Source organism: Vicugna pacos, chromosome 7 (assembly GCF_048564905.1).
Source record: "Vicugna pacos chromosome 7, VicPac4, whole genome shotgun sequence".
Taxonomy (NCBI): Eukaryota; Metazoa; Chordata; class Mammalia; order Artiodactyla; family Camelidae; genus Vicugna; species Vicugna pacos.
Window position 1 is genome coordinate 15,426,840 of NC_132993.1, and position 16,973 is coordinate 15,443,812.

The window sequence follows — 16,973 nt, forward strand, 5'->3', positions numbered from 1 at the left end:
AATATGTGTGAAATACTGGAACAGTGCCTGGTGCATGGTCTCTGTTCCATGTGTTCCTGTTAATGCTCCTCTCATTTTTTGTTATTATTCATTCATGAAATATTTACTAGTCTCTGCTCTTACTCTAGGCATCATACTACGACACTGAGCAAAGCAAACAACAAACAGTCCTCATGGAACCTACCCAGAGACAAACGCAAATCAAATAATCTCACAAATATACAATAGTAAACATGATATAAACGCTTGAGGGATGCCTGTCCGCTTTAAAATCATGAGCCTATCTGCTGGATTTCTTAATACTGCAGTTCCTCTGTTTTTTCCAGGTGGCAGGACGGAGTCTGCTTGGCTACTGACTGGTGAACTAGTAATGACTTGCTTATCTGATCCCTTTGCGCCCTATTTCTAAGGAAAGGCCTGACTCCCACTGGTTTCCATTCTTCCCCATCTAGTTTTGGAACGGCTCTATTAAACAATGCAACCCATACCTCATGCTTCCTCCATCACGGAGCTGCCCCTTTGAAAGTCAGCCTCGGTCCTGATTCTACTCAAATCAGCAGTCCTCCTGGGCTCTGCCACTCGGGTGGCAGTGGCGCCTCATTGTCTGTCATATTGCTCCAGGTTGCCCGTATTCCCATACCTCCTACAGCGCACACTTTGGGATACCTGGATCTGGCTTCACATGCTGCCTCTACCATTTGTTACTGTATGAGTTTTACCAAGCTTCTCAACCTTTCTCATTCAATCTTTGTAGTTGCATCTGCAAAATGAGAATAAAAAATATCTACATTATAGACGAAAGCACCTTAAATAAGATAAAACCACTTGAAACAACTTTAAGTGTCTAACATTCAGTAAATAAATTCATTCACACAATAAGTATTTATCCCCAGGTACTAAGGCTATTTAACCAACAAGTACTTATCATCAAGCTCTGAAGATACAAGGGTAAAAAAAAGACGTAAATTGGTTTCTTTGTTTGGGAAGATTATATTCTATTGGGAGAGGCAACTAAAAAGTTAAATAATGTAAATTATAATACGTACTATATAGGAAACAACAAAAAAATTGTTGAGATAGAAAACCAAAGGCAATTTACTATAGGTAGAGCAGTCAAGAAGGGTGGTGGGGAGAGGCAGCCAGAGGAATGAGCATGTGCAAACGTCCTGAGGTGGGAAAGATTAGCATGTTTGAGGGTCTGAAAGACCACAGTGGCTAGAGCCTGGTAAGCCAGGAGTGGAGTGGCACAAGTTGAGATTGAAGAGGTGGACTTTCTAGGCCTCCATAATAAATGGTTTGGATCTTTCTTATAATTTAATTTCTCTCCCTCCTAGGACCACTGCTAGCCCCCTGTTTTATTTTTTAAACAACAGATAGATATTGCTACACAGAAGTCTAGTTGATTGATCTCCATTTTAGGAATTGGTCTTGTTACTTTTAATCCAGCTCTTTAGGGAATGAAGAGGGGAAGGGGAGAGATGGACAGTGTGATATACATAATATTCTTCCATTTTCTTCCTTCTCTTCAAATGTTGGTGTGCCCTAGGGGCTCAGTCCTGCATCCATGCTTTCCATCATAATCTCCTTCAGCCCCAAGGCTTTATGTAGCATTTTGGGCCAGTGACTCCAGTTTACATCTCCAGCTCTGACTTGAGAGCACTCCAGATGGACATCTAACAGTAGGCCTCTTCACGTCACTACCTGGGTGTTCAATAGGCATCTCAAATTTAATGTGACCAGAAGAGAGCCATTCATTTTTGCCCTAAAATCTGCTCTTCCTTCGTTTTCCCTATCTTTACCACCATCCAACATTTTATTCAAATCAAAATTGCAGATAAAATCCTGACTCCTCCCTTCCTCGTGCGGTCCCCCATCCAATCCATCCATAGTACATCTAAAATAGATCTTTTATCTATTTCTCTGTCTCACAGCCATCCCTCTCCCTGAGTCAATCCATCATTATTTGAACTACCTGGGCTACTGCAGTCCTCTGTCTCCTAAATGATCTACCTATTTCCACCATTAATCAATTGTTTTTAGATTGTTATCCCCAACAATCAATTCTCCACACACCAGCCAAAGTGAGCTGTTGAGAACACGAACATAAATCACATCATGTTACTTTCCTACTTAAACCCTCCAGTGCTTCCCACTGCACTTAGAATACAATCCAAACCCCTGACCCTGGACCATGAGATCTTATACGACCTGGCCCCTTGGCTCCCCTCTCCTACCTTACCTCTTAGTCCTACATCTCCTCTCCTCCTGCGTCATGAAGTTCCCGCAATACTATCTTCAAACACAGCACAACAGCTTCCACCTGAAGGGCTGCACGCATCTTGTTCCCTCTGCCCTGTGCCCTGTACCTGATCTTTGCAGGTCTGGCAATCTCTTGTCCTTCAGGCCATGCCTAAATGCTTCTCTCCCAGAGAAGCCTTCTCCAGCCTCTCATTTTACAGAAGTCCCTCATTCCCACGCCACTCAACAGGACTTTCTATGATGGAAATGTTGGAAATGTTCTATAATCAGTGCTGATCAATACAGTAGACACAAGGCAAGCAGATCTCTACTTGATGATCGTTGATAACACCATGGGCCCAGACTGCTCAGATTCAAAGTCCAACTCTGCATTTCTGTCTGTTAACCCCTCTGTGCCTCAGTTTGCTCATAGGCTGTTTATCAGGATTTAATGAGTTAATAAATGTGGTGAATTTAGAACAGTACCTGGCAGAGAATAGCACTCAAGAAGCGTTAGCTATTATTGTTATTATTACTGCTACTACTGCATTGTGTGTTGAAAACAGATTTTTCTGCTTTTATTTGCTGTTAATGAGGTTCTCATAAGTTAATAATCACGTCACTCAAGGTTCTTAATTGCAGGCAACAAAAACCAACTCCAGCTGACTTAAGCAGGAAATGGGATTTATTTAATACATGGGGAGTGACTCCCAGAATTGCTGGAAGAACTAAAGAACTGACATGCGGCTGTGCTGTCGGTAACAACAGCTAATCACGAGGGAGACCTGCCCGGTGAGACTTCCTCTTCCCTCTTTCCCCGCTACTACCACTGTCACCTCTGAAGCTCTGGTGTTCTGACTTGCACCACTGACACCCCGAGTCCTAGATGCTGCGTACAGCCAACTGCCCTGAGGAACTCAGTCTTCCTTCAGCTGTCACCACCACGAAATTCAAGCCTCCCAGCCCCCACCTCACTGGCTCTGGGTTCTCAGCTGGCATCGTCTGACTGATGGAGGCTTGATCTCAGAGAGATGCCAGAATAGCAAGAATTTGGCATTTTCTTCTTCTATGGTTGTGGGTAAGCCTGCTTCCTTCCAAGATTCATTAGATGGGGGATTTCTAAAACATAACATGAGCATTCCAATGGTGGACTGCCAAAATAATTTTTAAAGGTGAGTGTCTGCTAAAGTGGTCATTAATGATTTCTCCATGATGAGCATAGTTTTTTAATTCATGCATTAAAAATTCAGGAAGTTCTCCCAAGGATTTACACCCTTATTATATCCCTTTCAAGGTCATAATGGTAGTCTTGGAACTAAAATAAAAGATTGGTCAAAATACTAATTGCTTGACTGATTTATTTGCATTATTATTTTTTCACTGATGGATTATCCTTCACGAGAAACTCATTAATTGCTTATTATAATTCCCCACCAATCTTTGTGCTCTTTCAACACTCAGGAGCTGTGATATTACAAGCCTCTTACCCCTTAAAAATTGAGTTGTCTCTGTTTATGGCCTCCTTGGAAGAAGTTCAAAATCTTATTGCTTGTGGTATTTTAATTTTATTTTTCTAGGAGACAGTCATGAGAGTTTCTCTCATTAGAAGCTTCAGAATGAGTGGCTCTGGGCCCATGTGATTTGGCGCCAGAGAACTTGAAATGAAGTAGATGCTCCCCTGCACATTAAAGAAGGAGCCCCTGACACCAAGGTCAAAGCCATTTTATATGCCTACCAACAGCTTACATGGATCTAAAAGGAGGAGACGGGATATTTCTGCTCCAGGTAATATTCTACTGCCATTATCTCAAGAATCTAGAATTTTTCTCTGGTCTTTTACCTTGAGATCTTTTATTTCCTCTTTTATTTTCCCCTTTTATTTTTCCCTGATGCTATCCATCTGTAGAGGGTTGTCCAAAAAACACACATTAGGCAAGTTGATTGCATTGCTTAAAAGTACTTTACAAGAGTGTAAGAAAAAAAATGGTGAGATACAACTCACACCTAGGTGGGTCAACATGGAGTTAAAGTCTTGGTTAGTTAATTCAGCTTGAGTCATCTTAAATAATGGTTCAACCACAGAGACTTTGCCTCTTCGGGGACATTTGATAACGTCTGGAGATCTTTTTTTGGTCACAGCTGGGGATGGGGCAGGGCAATGCTATTGACAGCTAGCAGGTAGAGGTCAGGGGTGTTGCCAAACACCCTGCAATGCACAGGACTGCTCCCTCAGATAAAAAAAAATCCTCCCACCCAAGATGTTAATAATGCCTAGGCTGAGAAATCCTACGTGAACACAGGGACTTTCACAGACAATTCCACTTTTCCCTCCTCACTCCATAGCCCTTTTCCTTCCTGGTCTAGAGACTCTTTCTGGCTCTCAGGTCTCTAAAGAAGTGAGATTCTTTCAGAGTGGTCACCCCAGAGCTCATCCTTAAGCTTCAGCTTGGAAGATAAATTCACACCCTGATCTTCCATTCTGAAAATTCTTTGAACAAATTGACCTTGGTAAATCCTCCTTGGTTTGAAGCCTTTTCTGAAACATTCAGTTCTGTGTATTTGAACCTGAGATTTAAAAGACTCAACTCCTGTTCTCCCCACAAGGCTCACATCTTGACCCCAATTTCTCTTAACGGTGTAGTCCTAAAGTTCCAATGGCATCCTACCTACAGCCGCGTGGCCTTGGAAAGTCACAAAAGCTCTCCCCACAGCATTTCCACATCAGTAAAATAATATAATAAAACTAGTATTAGAAGGTAGTTTGATGATCAGATGAAATAATGTAGAAGCATTTAATAATCTGTAAACAGTAGAATGTTTATTTTTGCCATTATTATTCTTTTTCTCCCCAACTCTTTTCCATACCCTGCTCCCCTGGGGTTAATATGTGTAGGCCTCCCTGATAAGGATGTCCTACAGATTTTTGTTGTTGTTGTTGCCTTTAGCAACAAAATCAGCATATCTATAACACACATTTTTGTTACTCTTGCTCTTACCCTTGTAGGCAGTGAATCTATGTAGTCACATGCTTTGAAGAGTTGAGAAGGGAAGACATGGCAAGGGGACCCTCCACAAATATAGCAGAAAAAAAATTATAGATGGCTCAGGATTTTTACTATATGATACCTGGAGATAGGAAATAAAATAAATCATCATAAAATACTATATTTTCTCTTAGGAACAATCTTATGATTTGTGGTTGAAAAAAATGGCATCAAATAAATCTAAGAAAGAACAAAGACTAAACAAAAATATATAATCTTTGAAACAGAAATTTACTTCTAGCCATAGAAAATAAGCATAAAGAAGTCATACAGATTGACACATAACATTTATGTTAGTCTTAATATTTATAAAACTTTTTTATTGATGGACTTGGATAGTTTATGTTATGAAAACACAGCTCATGGAAGTCTGAATTACTATCTTCTTTTTCCTTTAGTAAGTTTCTCTAAACTTAGCTGAAACAATCCATCTACCTTGGAGGGCCTTGCAATGTTGAGACCGTTATTCATAGTCAGGGCAGTATCTAAGCATTTGAAGCTTTCCCAAAGAACCTGAGTTCCCCATTGCCTTTCTCCTCCAGCATTGGATGGGAAAACAAACCACGTAAGGAAAGCTATAAAGAAATGAATGGCATAAAGGACGATCACAGTCCTTTGGCTGTGAGCATTGGAAGGTAGTAATGAGTTGACTGTTGATGAAGTACAAAGTCTTTTGAGGAACAGGCCATGGAGATGCATTTCTCCCCTCATCATATTGCTCTCCTGGGTTACTGCCAAAAGACAGCAGCATCAAACTCTACTTCAGAGACTGTAGAGTGAGTGAGTCTATTCACAACAAGCTGAATTATGGGTCCAAACCCACCCATATCCACTTACACACATTAGTATCCATTTGTCTCTATTTCCTAGTAAACCACCTTTCAATTTTACAAATATGATTCCTTCATCCCATATGTATTCTTTAGTAAGTATAGACGACAAAAACATTTCAGGATTATTTAACCAGCAATGTTATAAATGCAAACATTTTGAAGTGTGCATCTTGAATGGAAAATCCATTTCCCTCCAGATACAAGCATCTATTTGGAAATTATTCTTGATGCATAGGATCAGACTTTATACTGTGTCTCCATATTGTTACTGTAATCAACACTGGCAATTTACTGTTGCCTGTTCTTGAAGGCAGACTGCTGTTAAATAGTCCACTGAGATTTCAGCTCTTCCTTTAAGAGGTCGTTAGCTGTGTCATGAACTCAACTCAGTGTGGCAGATTTTGCAAGCTAAATCCCTGTTTCTTAATCCATTCTGTCTGGCCTAGTTCCCTCCGGGTCCATTACAGCAATTGCTGTCACTTGTGATAGTGTGACATTTGCCTTTTCTATCTTAGGTTCAGGATTGCAAAGTTAACACCTCAGAGACTATTCATCTGAACCTAGAGATGTGTCTGAAAATTCAGGTACTCCCAAAGGTGAGCAGTGGTGCCTGGCACTGACATCCACATAGGGATGGAAAAGGAAAAACTGCATACTTTCCAGTTGATTTTATTTTGTTTATTACAATTTATTTACTTCTATAAAATAAGGCAGTAATGACAAATCATCCTCTAATAATTAACTATAAAAAGTGAAACATAATTCAGAACAAAGAAGAAATTCAAACATCTCAGTAAATTCTCACAAGTAAACATCTGCAGTAAGTTAGGATCTCCCCTTACCTCCAAACTAAACATCTCTGTTTGGTCATCTTCCCAAAATGGCTGAGGCTGCTTAAGCTCTGACTACTTGCATTTTAAAAATGAACCTAGATCCTTTGAAGTAGGGGTACCTCGGCAGCTCTAGTGCTACACGTGGTAATGCTAGTTGTGCGCCCAGTCCAAACATTGGGGCCTCCCAGATTCACGGCCATCCCCATTTTCCCATACACATCCACACACAGCATGGTCTGTATGCTGCTCTGCTGACCCAGCTTTGGTTTTGGACCAAAGTTTGGTTCCTGCGCCTGGAACTCAGTGCTGATACCATGTGTTAATCTTAGGGCACTTAATCAGGGCATGAGGAAGAGCAGGTTTCCTTGAAACCTCATCTAGAAATTGTTTAGCTATAAGGGTCTTAACTCTCCATAACATGGAATCTACCTGAGGCATAAAATCTAAATGAGAACTTGAGAGAAGCAAGAGAAATAGGAAACTGGGAAATGGGGAATACTCATTAGACTTTCTGTGTAATATTACTGCCATTTTAGCACTGCACTGTTCTTACCACGTTAGAAAAGTTTGTCAGTAATATTCTACAGATCACACTTTCTTCTCCCCCCAGAAAAATCCCTACAACATATTCAGCAAGTCCACATCATTGTCAGGACTTGCTCTGACTGTTCACTCACACATTCCTACTAGCCGAGGCCACCCAGTCCCTGATTCTGCCAAGCCTGCACCTGTCTTGGCATTTGCAATTGCTGTTCCTTCTGCCTAGAACGCCCTCCCTGCAGAAGCTTGAGTAGCTCACTCCTTCTCATCCAAGTCTCAGCTCAAATATTCTGCTCTCAGAGAGGCTGCCTTTCACTGCCCTACTAGCTAAAGTTGCCCCTCTCCAACAACATTCACTGTTATAACACCCTTCTTTAGTATCTTCATACCACTAAATACTACCTACATTATCTTAGTCATTTACTTGTTTATTATTTGTCTCCCCCACCAGACTATTTATTAATATACCTAATAGATAAGGGCAGAATAGGAACAGGATAACCGCCATAAACATTCCCATTTGAAATGGAGAAGAGTGGTATAGAGATAGCAATCACTATTCTGTGGCAATTGTGGAACCCTACCAGGCAGACATCACAAGGGTCCTCCACCCCAGGGTGGGAAATGTTCCTCTATTAGGTTTCAGTTCTGATCCATGGTAGATCCTCCTCCCCCACTGCATTGTTTTCCTGTGGTCCTTAGCTCCATTTTCCACCATTTAAGGGAGTTCTTTTCCATTGTCCCTCATGTCCTTCTACTAAATGAGCATGAAGAATCTGTCCTTGGATTTTTTGAGGGGGCAGGTAATTAGGTTTGTTTATTTATTTTTTAATGGAGGTACTGGGGATCAAACCCAGGACCTTGTGAATGCTAAGCATGCACTCTACCACTGACTTATACACTCCCCCTGTCCTCCTTAGATTTTGAGCAGCTTTCTCAGACTACTTCCTGCCCACAGAAAGTTGAGTCCCAAGGGTCATTTTAAGTCTCATTCACAGTTTCCCTTTGCACTCACTGGTAGATATTTTGGCACCACCCTAAAAAATTTAGTCATCTTCTCTATTTGATTCAAGTTGGCTCCATGTGCTATTGTCACAGCCACTGCACTTTCTGAGACAAAAATTTTTCTTTAATTTCTCTCTTGTGGGCAAATTGAGCCCATCAGCCTTTGTCACTGGGGAGACCTGTACCATTTTATCCAACTGAAGGGACATACTGGGCACCACTTTAATCCACTTGGAGATTTCAGTCATGAATGTGACAGTCATATCCTTGAATTGATCCTTGACACAAGGCTGAAGTCTAGACAGCCTTTGTTGCTCAACTCAGTTAAAGATAAGAATCATTTGCATCTTATACACAGTATACGTTTCTGAATCTCTGGACTCCACAATCTCTTCCATTTCTAATTGCAAGTTTGACAATTATTTTCTGATTCATCTTTTCCTGTAACATCTTATGTAATCAATAGTTACTAACATCCAAATGTATCTAGCAAACATATACATCCAACAGCAGCAAAATACAATTCTTTTCAAGTGCAATGTTTTCTAGGATAGATTATATGTTAGGCAACAAAACAAGTCTCAACAAATTCAAGATATAAATTATATCAAGTATCTTTCCCAACCACAGTGGTATGAAACAAGTAATAGAAGGAAAGCTGGAAACTCACAAATATGTGGAAAATAAACAAGACAATCCTGAACAACCAATGGATCAAAGAAGAAATCAGAAGGGAACTTCAAAAATATCTTGAGACAAATTAAAATGGAAACACAACATACCAAAACATATGGGATATAACAAAAGCAGTTCTAACAGGAGTGTTTACAGCTATAAACACATACATCAAGAAAAAAGAAAGAGGAGTTGGCTTCAAGATGGAGGAATAGAAGGACACACAGCTTACCCTCTCCCACAAATACATCAAAAATATATCCACGTGTGAAACAATTCTCAAGGAATACCTACTGAACTCTGGCAGAAGATCTTGTACAAGTGGAACTACAAGGAAAATCATCACAAAACTGGCATGCCATACACCCATAAAGATTACTAAACTCTTTGAATGCTTAAAAATAAGCCCATGAAGAGAATAAACACTGCAGATCACCTTCTAGCATTTCCAACATATCTGTTCCATTTTCTTCATGGTTTCATGTAGAAGTTACCCACACTGATTAACTTAAAAAAAAAAAACAGAGAAAATAAAACTGGAATAAAGTTGAGCCAGATGTGTACAGTGCCTGGCTCTGGGAAAATGTGTGCAAGCTTCAAGACTTCACATTGAAAGGCATCAGGAGGAATAGGCTGGATGGACTGAGCCTTCAGCTGCAGCAAGAAGGTCAAGTGAAGGGTAAAATAGCTGTGATGACCTGTGTCTTACCTAAAAATCCAACCATAGCTTGCAGACCTTCTTGGGGATAAGGGGTTGGGAGAGGCATGGAGTGGCCTCAAGGGGTACTTTAATCCACCTTACATGAAATGGCACCTGAAGACAACTTCAGTATACTACTTTTCTTCAAGTGCATACAGATGCCATAGTCATTAATAAAATTCACATTCACTAAAGAAAGAAAAAAGAAAGATCTCAAAAAACCTAACACTATACCTCAAGGAACAGGAAGGAACAAAATAAGCCCAAATTTAGCAGAAGGAAAGAAATAATAAAGATCAGAGCAAAACTAAATTTAGAGAATAGGAAAACAACAGAAAAGATTAACAAAATAAAAGGTGGGTCTTTGAAAAGAGAAACAATATTGACAAACCTTAGCTAGATTCACCAAGAGAAAAAGAGAGAGGACTCAAATAAAATAGAAATGAAAGAGGAGACATTATAATAGATGTCATGGAAATACAAAGGATCAGAAGTGACTAGTATGAGCAATTATACATCTAAGTTGTCCTAGACAACCTGGAAGAAATGGATATGTTCCTAGAAACATACAGCCTACCAAGACTGGATCATGAAGAAACAGAAAATCTAAACAGACCAATAATGAGTAAGGAAGTAAGGAGATTGAATCAGTAATCAAACAGCTCCCAACAAATAAAAATCCAGAACCAGATGGTTTTGATGGTAACTTTCATCAAACACTTAAAGAAGAATTAATATCAATCCTTCCAAACTCTTAGAAAAATTGAAGAAGAGGAAACACTCCCAAAGTCTTTTACAAGGCCAGCATTACCCAGATACCAAAGTCAGATAAGGACACTACAAGAAAAGAAAACTACAAGTCAATATCCCTGATGAATATGGATGCAAAAATTCTCAACAAAATATTAGCAAACGGATTCAACAACATATTAAAAGGATCATACACTATGATCAGGTGATATTTATCCCTGAGAATAAAAAATGGTTCAACATATACAAATCAATAAATGTAAAAAATTACATTAATAAAATAAAAGATAAAAATCTTTTTATCACACAGCTGAAGCATTCAACAAAATTTGATATCCTTTCATGATAAAAATTCTCAACAATTGGGTATGAAAGAAACATACCTCAACAAAATAAAGGCTATATATAACAAACTATGGCTAACATCATAGTCAAGGATAAAAGATTGAAAGCTTTTCCTTTAATATCAGGAACTAAACAAGGATGCCCACTCTCACCGTTCCTCCTTCAACATAGTAATGGAACTCCTAGCGAGAATAATCAAACAAGAAAAAGAGATAAAAGACATCCAAATCCAAAAGGAAGAAGTAAAGCTGTCTTCATCTGCAAATGACATGATCCTACATATAGGAAACCCTAAAGATGCCACCAAAAAGCTGTTAAAACTAACCAGTGTATTCAGTGAAGTTTCAGGATACAAAATTGACATACAAAAATCAGTTGCACTTCCATACACTGACAATGAACTATCTGAAAAAGAAATAAATTAATTCCATCACAATAGCATCAAAAACAAGTATTTAGGAATAAATTTAACCAAAGAGGTGAAAAACACTGTACACTTAAAATTATACAACATTGGAGAAGGCATTGAAGAGACCAATGGAATGATATCCCATATTCATGGATTGGAAGAATTAAGATTGTTAAAATGTCCATCTACCCAGAGTAATCTATAGATTTAATGAAATCCCTATCAAAATTTCAATATGTTTTTTATAGAAATGAAAAAAATTCTAAAATTACTATGAAACCACAAAGGCCTCAAAAAGCCAAGGCAATCCTGATAAAGAAGAACAAAGCTGGAAGTATCAAGCTTCATGATTTCAAACTATATTACACAACTACACTAGTCAAAATGTATGGTATATAAACAGACTGTACATCTCTGGAAAAAAGTAGAGAGCCCAGAAATAAACTCATGCGTATATAGTCAACTAATATTTGAGAAGAGAGCCAAGAAAACTCAATGGGGAAAAGATAGTCTGTTCAAAAACTGGTGTTGGGAAAACTGGACAGCCACATGCAAATGAGTGAAACCAGACCACTATCCTAAACCACTTTCAAAAATTAATTTGAAATTGATTAAAGACTGAAATTTAAGACTTGAAATCATAAAACTTCTAGAAGAAAACATAGGAAAAATAATTCTTGACATTCGTTTTGGCAATGATTTCTTGGCTAGGACAACAAAAGCAAAAATAAACAGGTGAGACTCAAACTAGTAAGCTTCTGCACAGCAAAAGAAACAACAAAACAAAAAGGCCACCAATGGATTAGGAGAAAATACATGTAAATCATACATCTGATAAAAGGTTAATATCCAAAATATATATAAATGCATACAACTCAATAGCAAAAAAACCAAATAATCCAATATAAAAATGGGCAAAGGACCTGAATAGACATTTTTCCACAGAAGACATACAAATGACCAACGAGCACATAAAAAGGTGCTCACTGTCACTAATCATCAGGGAATTGTATATCAAAACCACAATGAGATGTAACCTTACACTAGTAGTGAGGTGGGAAGCCCCATGAAAAAGACCGGCAGGACACCCAGGCAGGGCCACTACTCTCCTGCCGGCACCATCCAGTTCCCTGGCCCAGTGGCATTATCTCGCTTTTTAAACTCTGAAATGGCTTACCTCTAGGAAAGCGGAACTTACCCCTAAGATTCTATTGGTTCCCTGAGCTAACTCCTGATTGGTCCATTTGTAGTGCTTCATTTTCATGGAGCTCACTCCTGATTGGTGATCCATTCCTGGTTGATCCATTTCTACAAAGCTTGTTCCTAATTAGTCACATTTGTTATACCTTATTTGCACATGATGTTACAAAATGTTGCAAAGTCTAGACTGGTGGTAGCCTGTAAAAGTCTGTTTAAACCTACAGACTGGGTCCAGAGCTTGGAGTGTTAACTCCTCTGGGCCTGCTGGTGTAATAAACCCGAGTTCTTCAATCCTCCGAGTGCTGCTTGGTCTCTTGCCTGGATCCAGGTTGCTGTCACAACTGAGCTGTAACACTGAGCTATAGTACTGAGCTGTAACACTTTGCTGCAACAGTAGGAATGGCTATTATGAGTTAAGACAAGAGATAAGTGATGGAAAGGCTGTGGAGAGAAGAGAACACTTATGAACTATTGGTGGGAATGTAAATTACTATAGGCACTATGAAAAATAGTAAGGAGGTTCCTCAAAAGATTAAAAATAGAACTATTGGTGTAAAAATAGGTTAAAAAACAAATTTCTCTATGTAAAAATAGGTTAAAAAACAAATTTCTTCTGTACAGTACAGGGAACTATATTCAATACCTTACTATCAAAACTTTAATGAAAAAGAATATGAAAATGAATATATGTATATATATGCATAACTAGGACATTATGCTGTACAACAGAAATTGACACATTGTAATTGACTATATTTCAATAAAAGAAAAAATAGAACTACTATATGATCCAGCAATTCTACTTCTGGGAATATCCAAAGGAGTTTCAAACAGCACATAGAAAAGATGTCTGCACTCCCATGTTCACTGCAGCATTATTTACAATAGCCAAGACATAGAAACAACCTAAGTGTCCACTGACAGATGACTAGATAAAGAAGATATGGTATGTGTATACAATGGGCCATAAAAAAGAAGGAAATCCTGTCATTTGTGATATATGGATGAACCTTGAGGGTATGGTGCTAAGTGAAATAAGTCACACAGAGAAAGATAAACACTATGTGATCTCACTTATATGTGGAATCTAAAAAAACAAACCCCACGGAAACAGAGAGTAGACTGGTAGTTACCAGGGACTGTGAGGTGGGGGAAATGGGTGAAGGTGGCAAATGGGTGAAAGTGTACAAGATGAATAAGTTCTGGAGAATGTAACGTACTACATGGTGGCTATATTTAACAATACTGGATTGTATACTTGAAAGATACTAAGTAAATCTTAAAAATTCTCACCCCCACCTCCTCAAAGAAAAGGTAACTATGAGGTAATGGATATGTTAACTATCCTTGTTAAGGTAATAATTTCACAATACATACATATATCAACTCATCATTTTGTACACCTTACACTTATACAATGTTATACGTTAATTCTATCACATTAAACTTGGAAAAAAAAGTAAATAAAAACATGCCTCTCCCTGAAACACACCAAAAATAGTTACCAACACATGCCAACAGCTTTCCATTTTCCAGCCTCTTCCACTAGAGCTACAAGTTTACAGGGTCCATTATCGGCCTTCCATGCATCACCATGTTGTCACAGGAGATTGTTTTGCCAAATGTTTCACTCCTGTGAACATGAGTCACCATGCATAAGGCTTCTAAAATCACTTCCTTTGCTGCGTACTACCCAGCCCCTGAGCCAATGCCGTCTACTTAAGGTTTTTGTTCTAGTCACAGCTCACCTCTGACAAGAATTTCTGCGTCAGTCAGTGTTGCTGCAGTAATAAACACCACTATCTGAGTGGCTTGAAACAACAAAAGTTTCATGATGATTTTACTATATATCACTATGGGACGGCAGGGGTGTTCTGCTCATTGTTGTCACTCAGGAACCCAGGCTGACAACAGCCACCGTTTTGAGTGCTGCTAGTTGTTGCAGGAGAGGGAAAAAAGAGCTCTGAAGGGTCTGGCATTGGCAAGGCTGGAAGTGACTCATATTACTTTTGCTCATAACTAATAGGCCAAAATTAGTTACATGACATTACCCAACCACAACGAAGCCAGGAAGAGCAATTCTCTCTTGAGCTTAGGATGGCAGACAAAAGGAAATATTTGTGGACTACCTACCAAAATAGATAAACAAAAAAAAAGAAAAAATGTATGATGAGTGAACTGAAAGAGGTTCTGAAAAACTGAGCTATATGGTAGACATGATTGAGGAACCTATTAGAAGTTGGATGGTCTGGAAGGCCTTGCTAAAGAGGTAACATTGGCACTGAGACCTCAGGAGTGAGCAAGAATTAAAAGAACATTCTAGACAGGAAGTAACAAGCATAAAAGCCCTAGGGTGGAATTAGCTTGGTTTTCCTGAAACTGGCAGAAGATGAGGTCTATGGGAAACTGAGAAACCACGGGATGGGAGGGGAGGGTCATGAGATGAGAGAGACCATCAGGATCAGACCACAGAGGGTCCTGAAGGCCATGGCAAATAAATAGGATTTTATCCTAAATGCAATAGGAAACCATTGAAAGGTTTTAAGATAAGAAATGCATATTTAATTTATGTTTTATAGAGGTAACTCTGGCTGTATAGGGAATTAATTGGAAAATGGGAAGACCAGCAGGGAGGCTACTGCAGCAGGGCAGAGCTGATAGGGATGGGAAGGGTCGGGTTGGGGGTAGTCAGCAGGGAAGATGGCTAGAACAAACAATTTAAGATATATTTTGAAGGACTTACTGATGGATCGAATAAGAGAGAAAGGTTGGGAGCAGTAGGACTTATTTATGACTCCCATTGTCAAAGACGAGCAAAGCAGGACCCTGGTTAAAATGGTAAGGACAGATTTTTGCCAGCAGTAAATATTGCTATAGGGAAAAAGAGTCCAATGTAAACTAAACAAAACTTCAATTTCTACAGCAATGAATGTGTATTTTAAAGGGAGAATACGGGTAGAGTATGGGTCTAGAGTAGGGGCTCAGTAGAGTCAGGGAAGGAAAAAATTACAAACGATTAGTCAGCATAAATGCAGTTAGGCCAGCTGTGGCTGCTAGTGGCAATCACTGAAGTTAGGATTCTACCCTCCTACAGAGACTGGGAGAGAGAGGTCCTATCCTCAGGGGTTGACTGGGAAAAAGAGGAAAGAATTTTTTGGCAACCTTAGATTTTCTCATGCAGGTACTTTAAGGGAGACTGAGGTCATTTTAGGATGTGGCCTTGAGCTGTTAGGAAACTATGTTAATGTTTGGTCAAGTCTTTATAGACAAAGGTTGAAACCTAGTCAAAAAGAAGGCTCACAGGGGCCTGGCTAGAGTCTGGTCAAGGAGAGAATCTTTTGTCATCATGTTTCTGATCTTAGTGACAGTGTGGTTGGTGATGTCATTCACAGAGAAGGGATGGTCTAGGGGCAACTAGGTTTAGAATCTAGAGGAGATCAAATCCTATTGTGGACAAGTTAAGTTCGAGACATTCAATTGGGTGAAGAAGTTAAATATAAGAATGGATCACATAGGAGAAGTCTGGACTAGAGATAAAAACCAAGCGCTGTTAGCAGGATATAACTCAGAGATCACACAGGTGGGAGTTAGAAAAGAGATAGGAACTCCAGGATTTACCTAACAAATTCCTCCTCCAGATCTGTTTCCAGAAATGTATCATTGTTAGGCATGTGGAGTTATATTTCTTATTGTCAGAAAGTAAAGTTAACAGAATAACAACTGTTAAATATTTGGAGACTCTTCTTTTGCCCTGAATCCTACCCCTGTTTGCTATTTCTAAATCATAGCCATATACATATATGCATTTATTAAACACTATAGTCATACCCATTTAATATACATGGAAAACTGAACCGAGAAGGATTAAGTAACTTGCCTGAGGTGATACAAAATTAGTAAGGGTTGGGTCCTTTATTCAAAACTAAGCATTCTGGTTCCAGTCTGTGTTCTGAACCTCTATACTACATGGCAAGCCTAGTATAGTACCTTGGTTTATCTATTTAGTGGGTCATAAACAATAAACTATATATATATATATATATATATATATATATATATATATATATGTATATATATAATAGTTCCAATAAGAGTTTTTATTGGCTTTCTCTATGTTCATGTGTGCATGTCTGGATCATTAGGGTTGAGGCACAATTTACCTGGTGGACGTGCCGCAGGCTATTAGAGTCAAACTCTAGAAAGAATGGAACCGGCTTCACTAGAACGGTCCTGAAGCTTCAAACCATTAAAAACAAACGAATACAAAATTTTAAAAACACCAATTGTACTGGTCAGTTAAGTTTTCTCTGCCCTGGGGCAACAAGCTGAATTCCTAGTCCCTGGACATCATTAGCTGGTCAGTGAGACAGTAAAGTTTTTCCCTTCACAGAACATTATATG

General features: G+C 39.0%; 1 long non-coding RNA gene across 2 annotated transcripts; it reads right to left on the reverse strand.

The window, feature by feature from the left end:
• Positions 1 to 494: 494 nt before the first annotated feature.
• On the reverse strand, positions 495 to 16,901 carry LOC140697532 (uncharacterized). Of its 2 annotated transcripts, none has more exons than XR_012074668.1 (3): positions 16,733 to 16,901; positions 5,235 to 5,364; positions 495 to 760 (listed from the first exon to the last, which is right to left on the reverse strand). It is a non-coding gene; the product is annotated as an uncharacterized lncRNA (long non-coding RNA). The 2 variants fall into 2 exon arrangements; XR_012074667.1 differs by lacking the exon at positions 16,733 to 16,901 and adding an exon at positions 12,571 to 13,006.
• Positions 16,902 to 16,973: the final 72 nt, after the last annotated feature.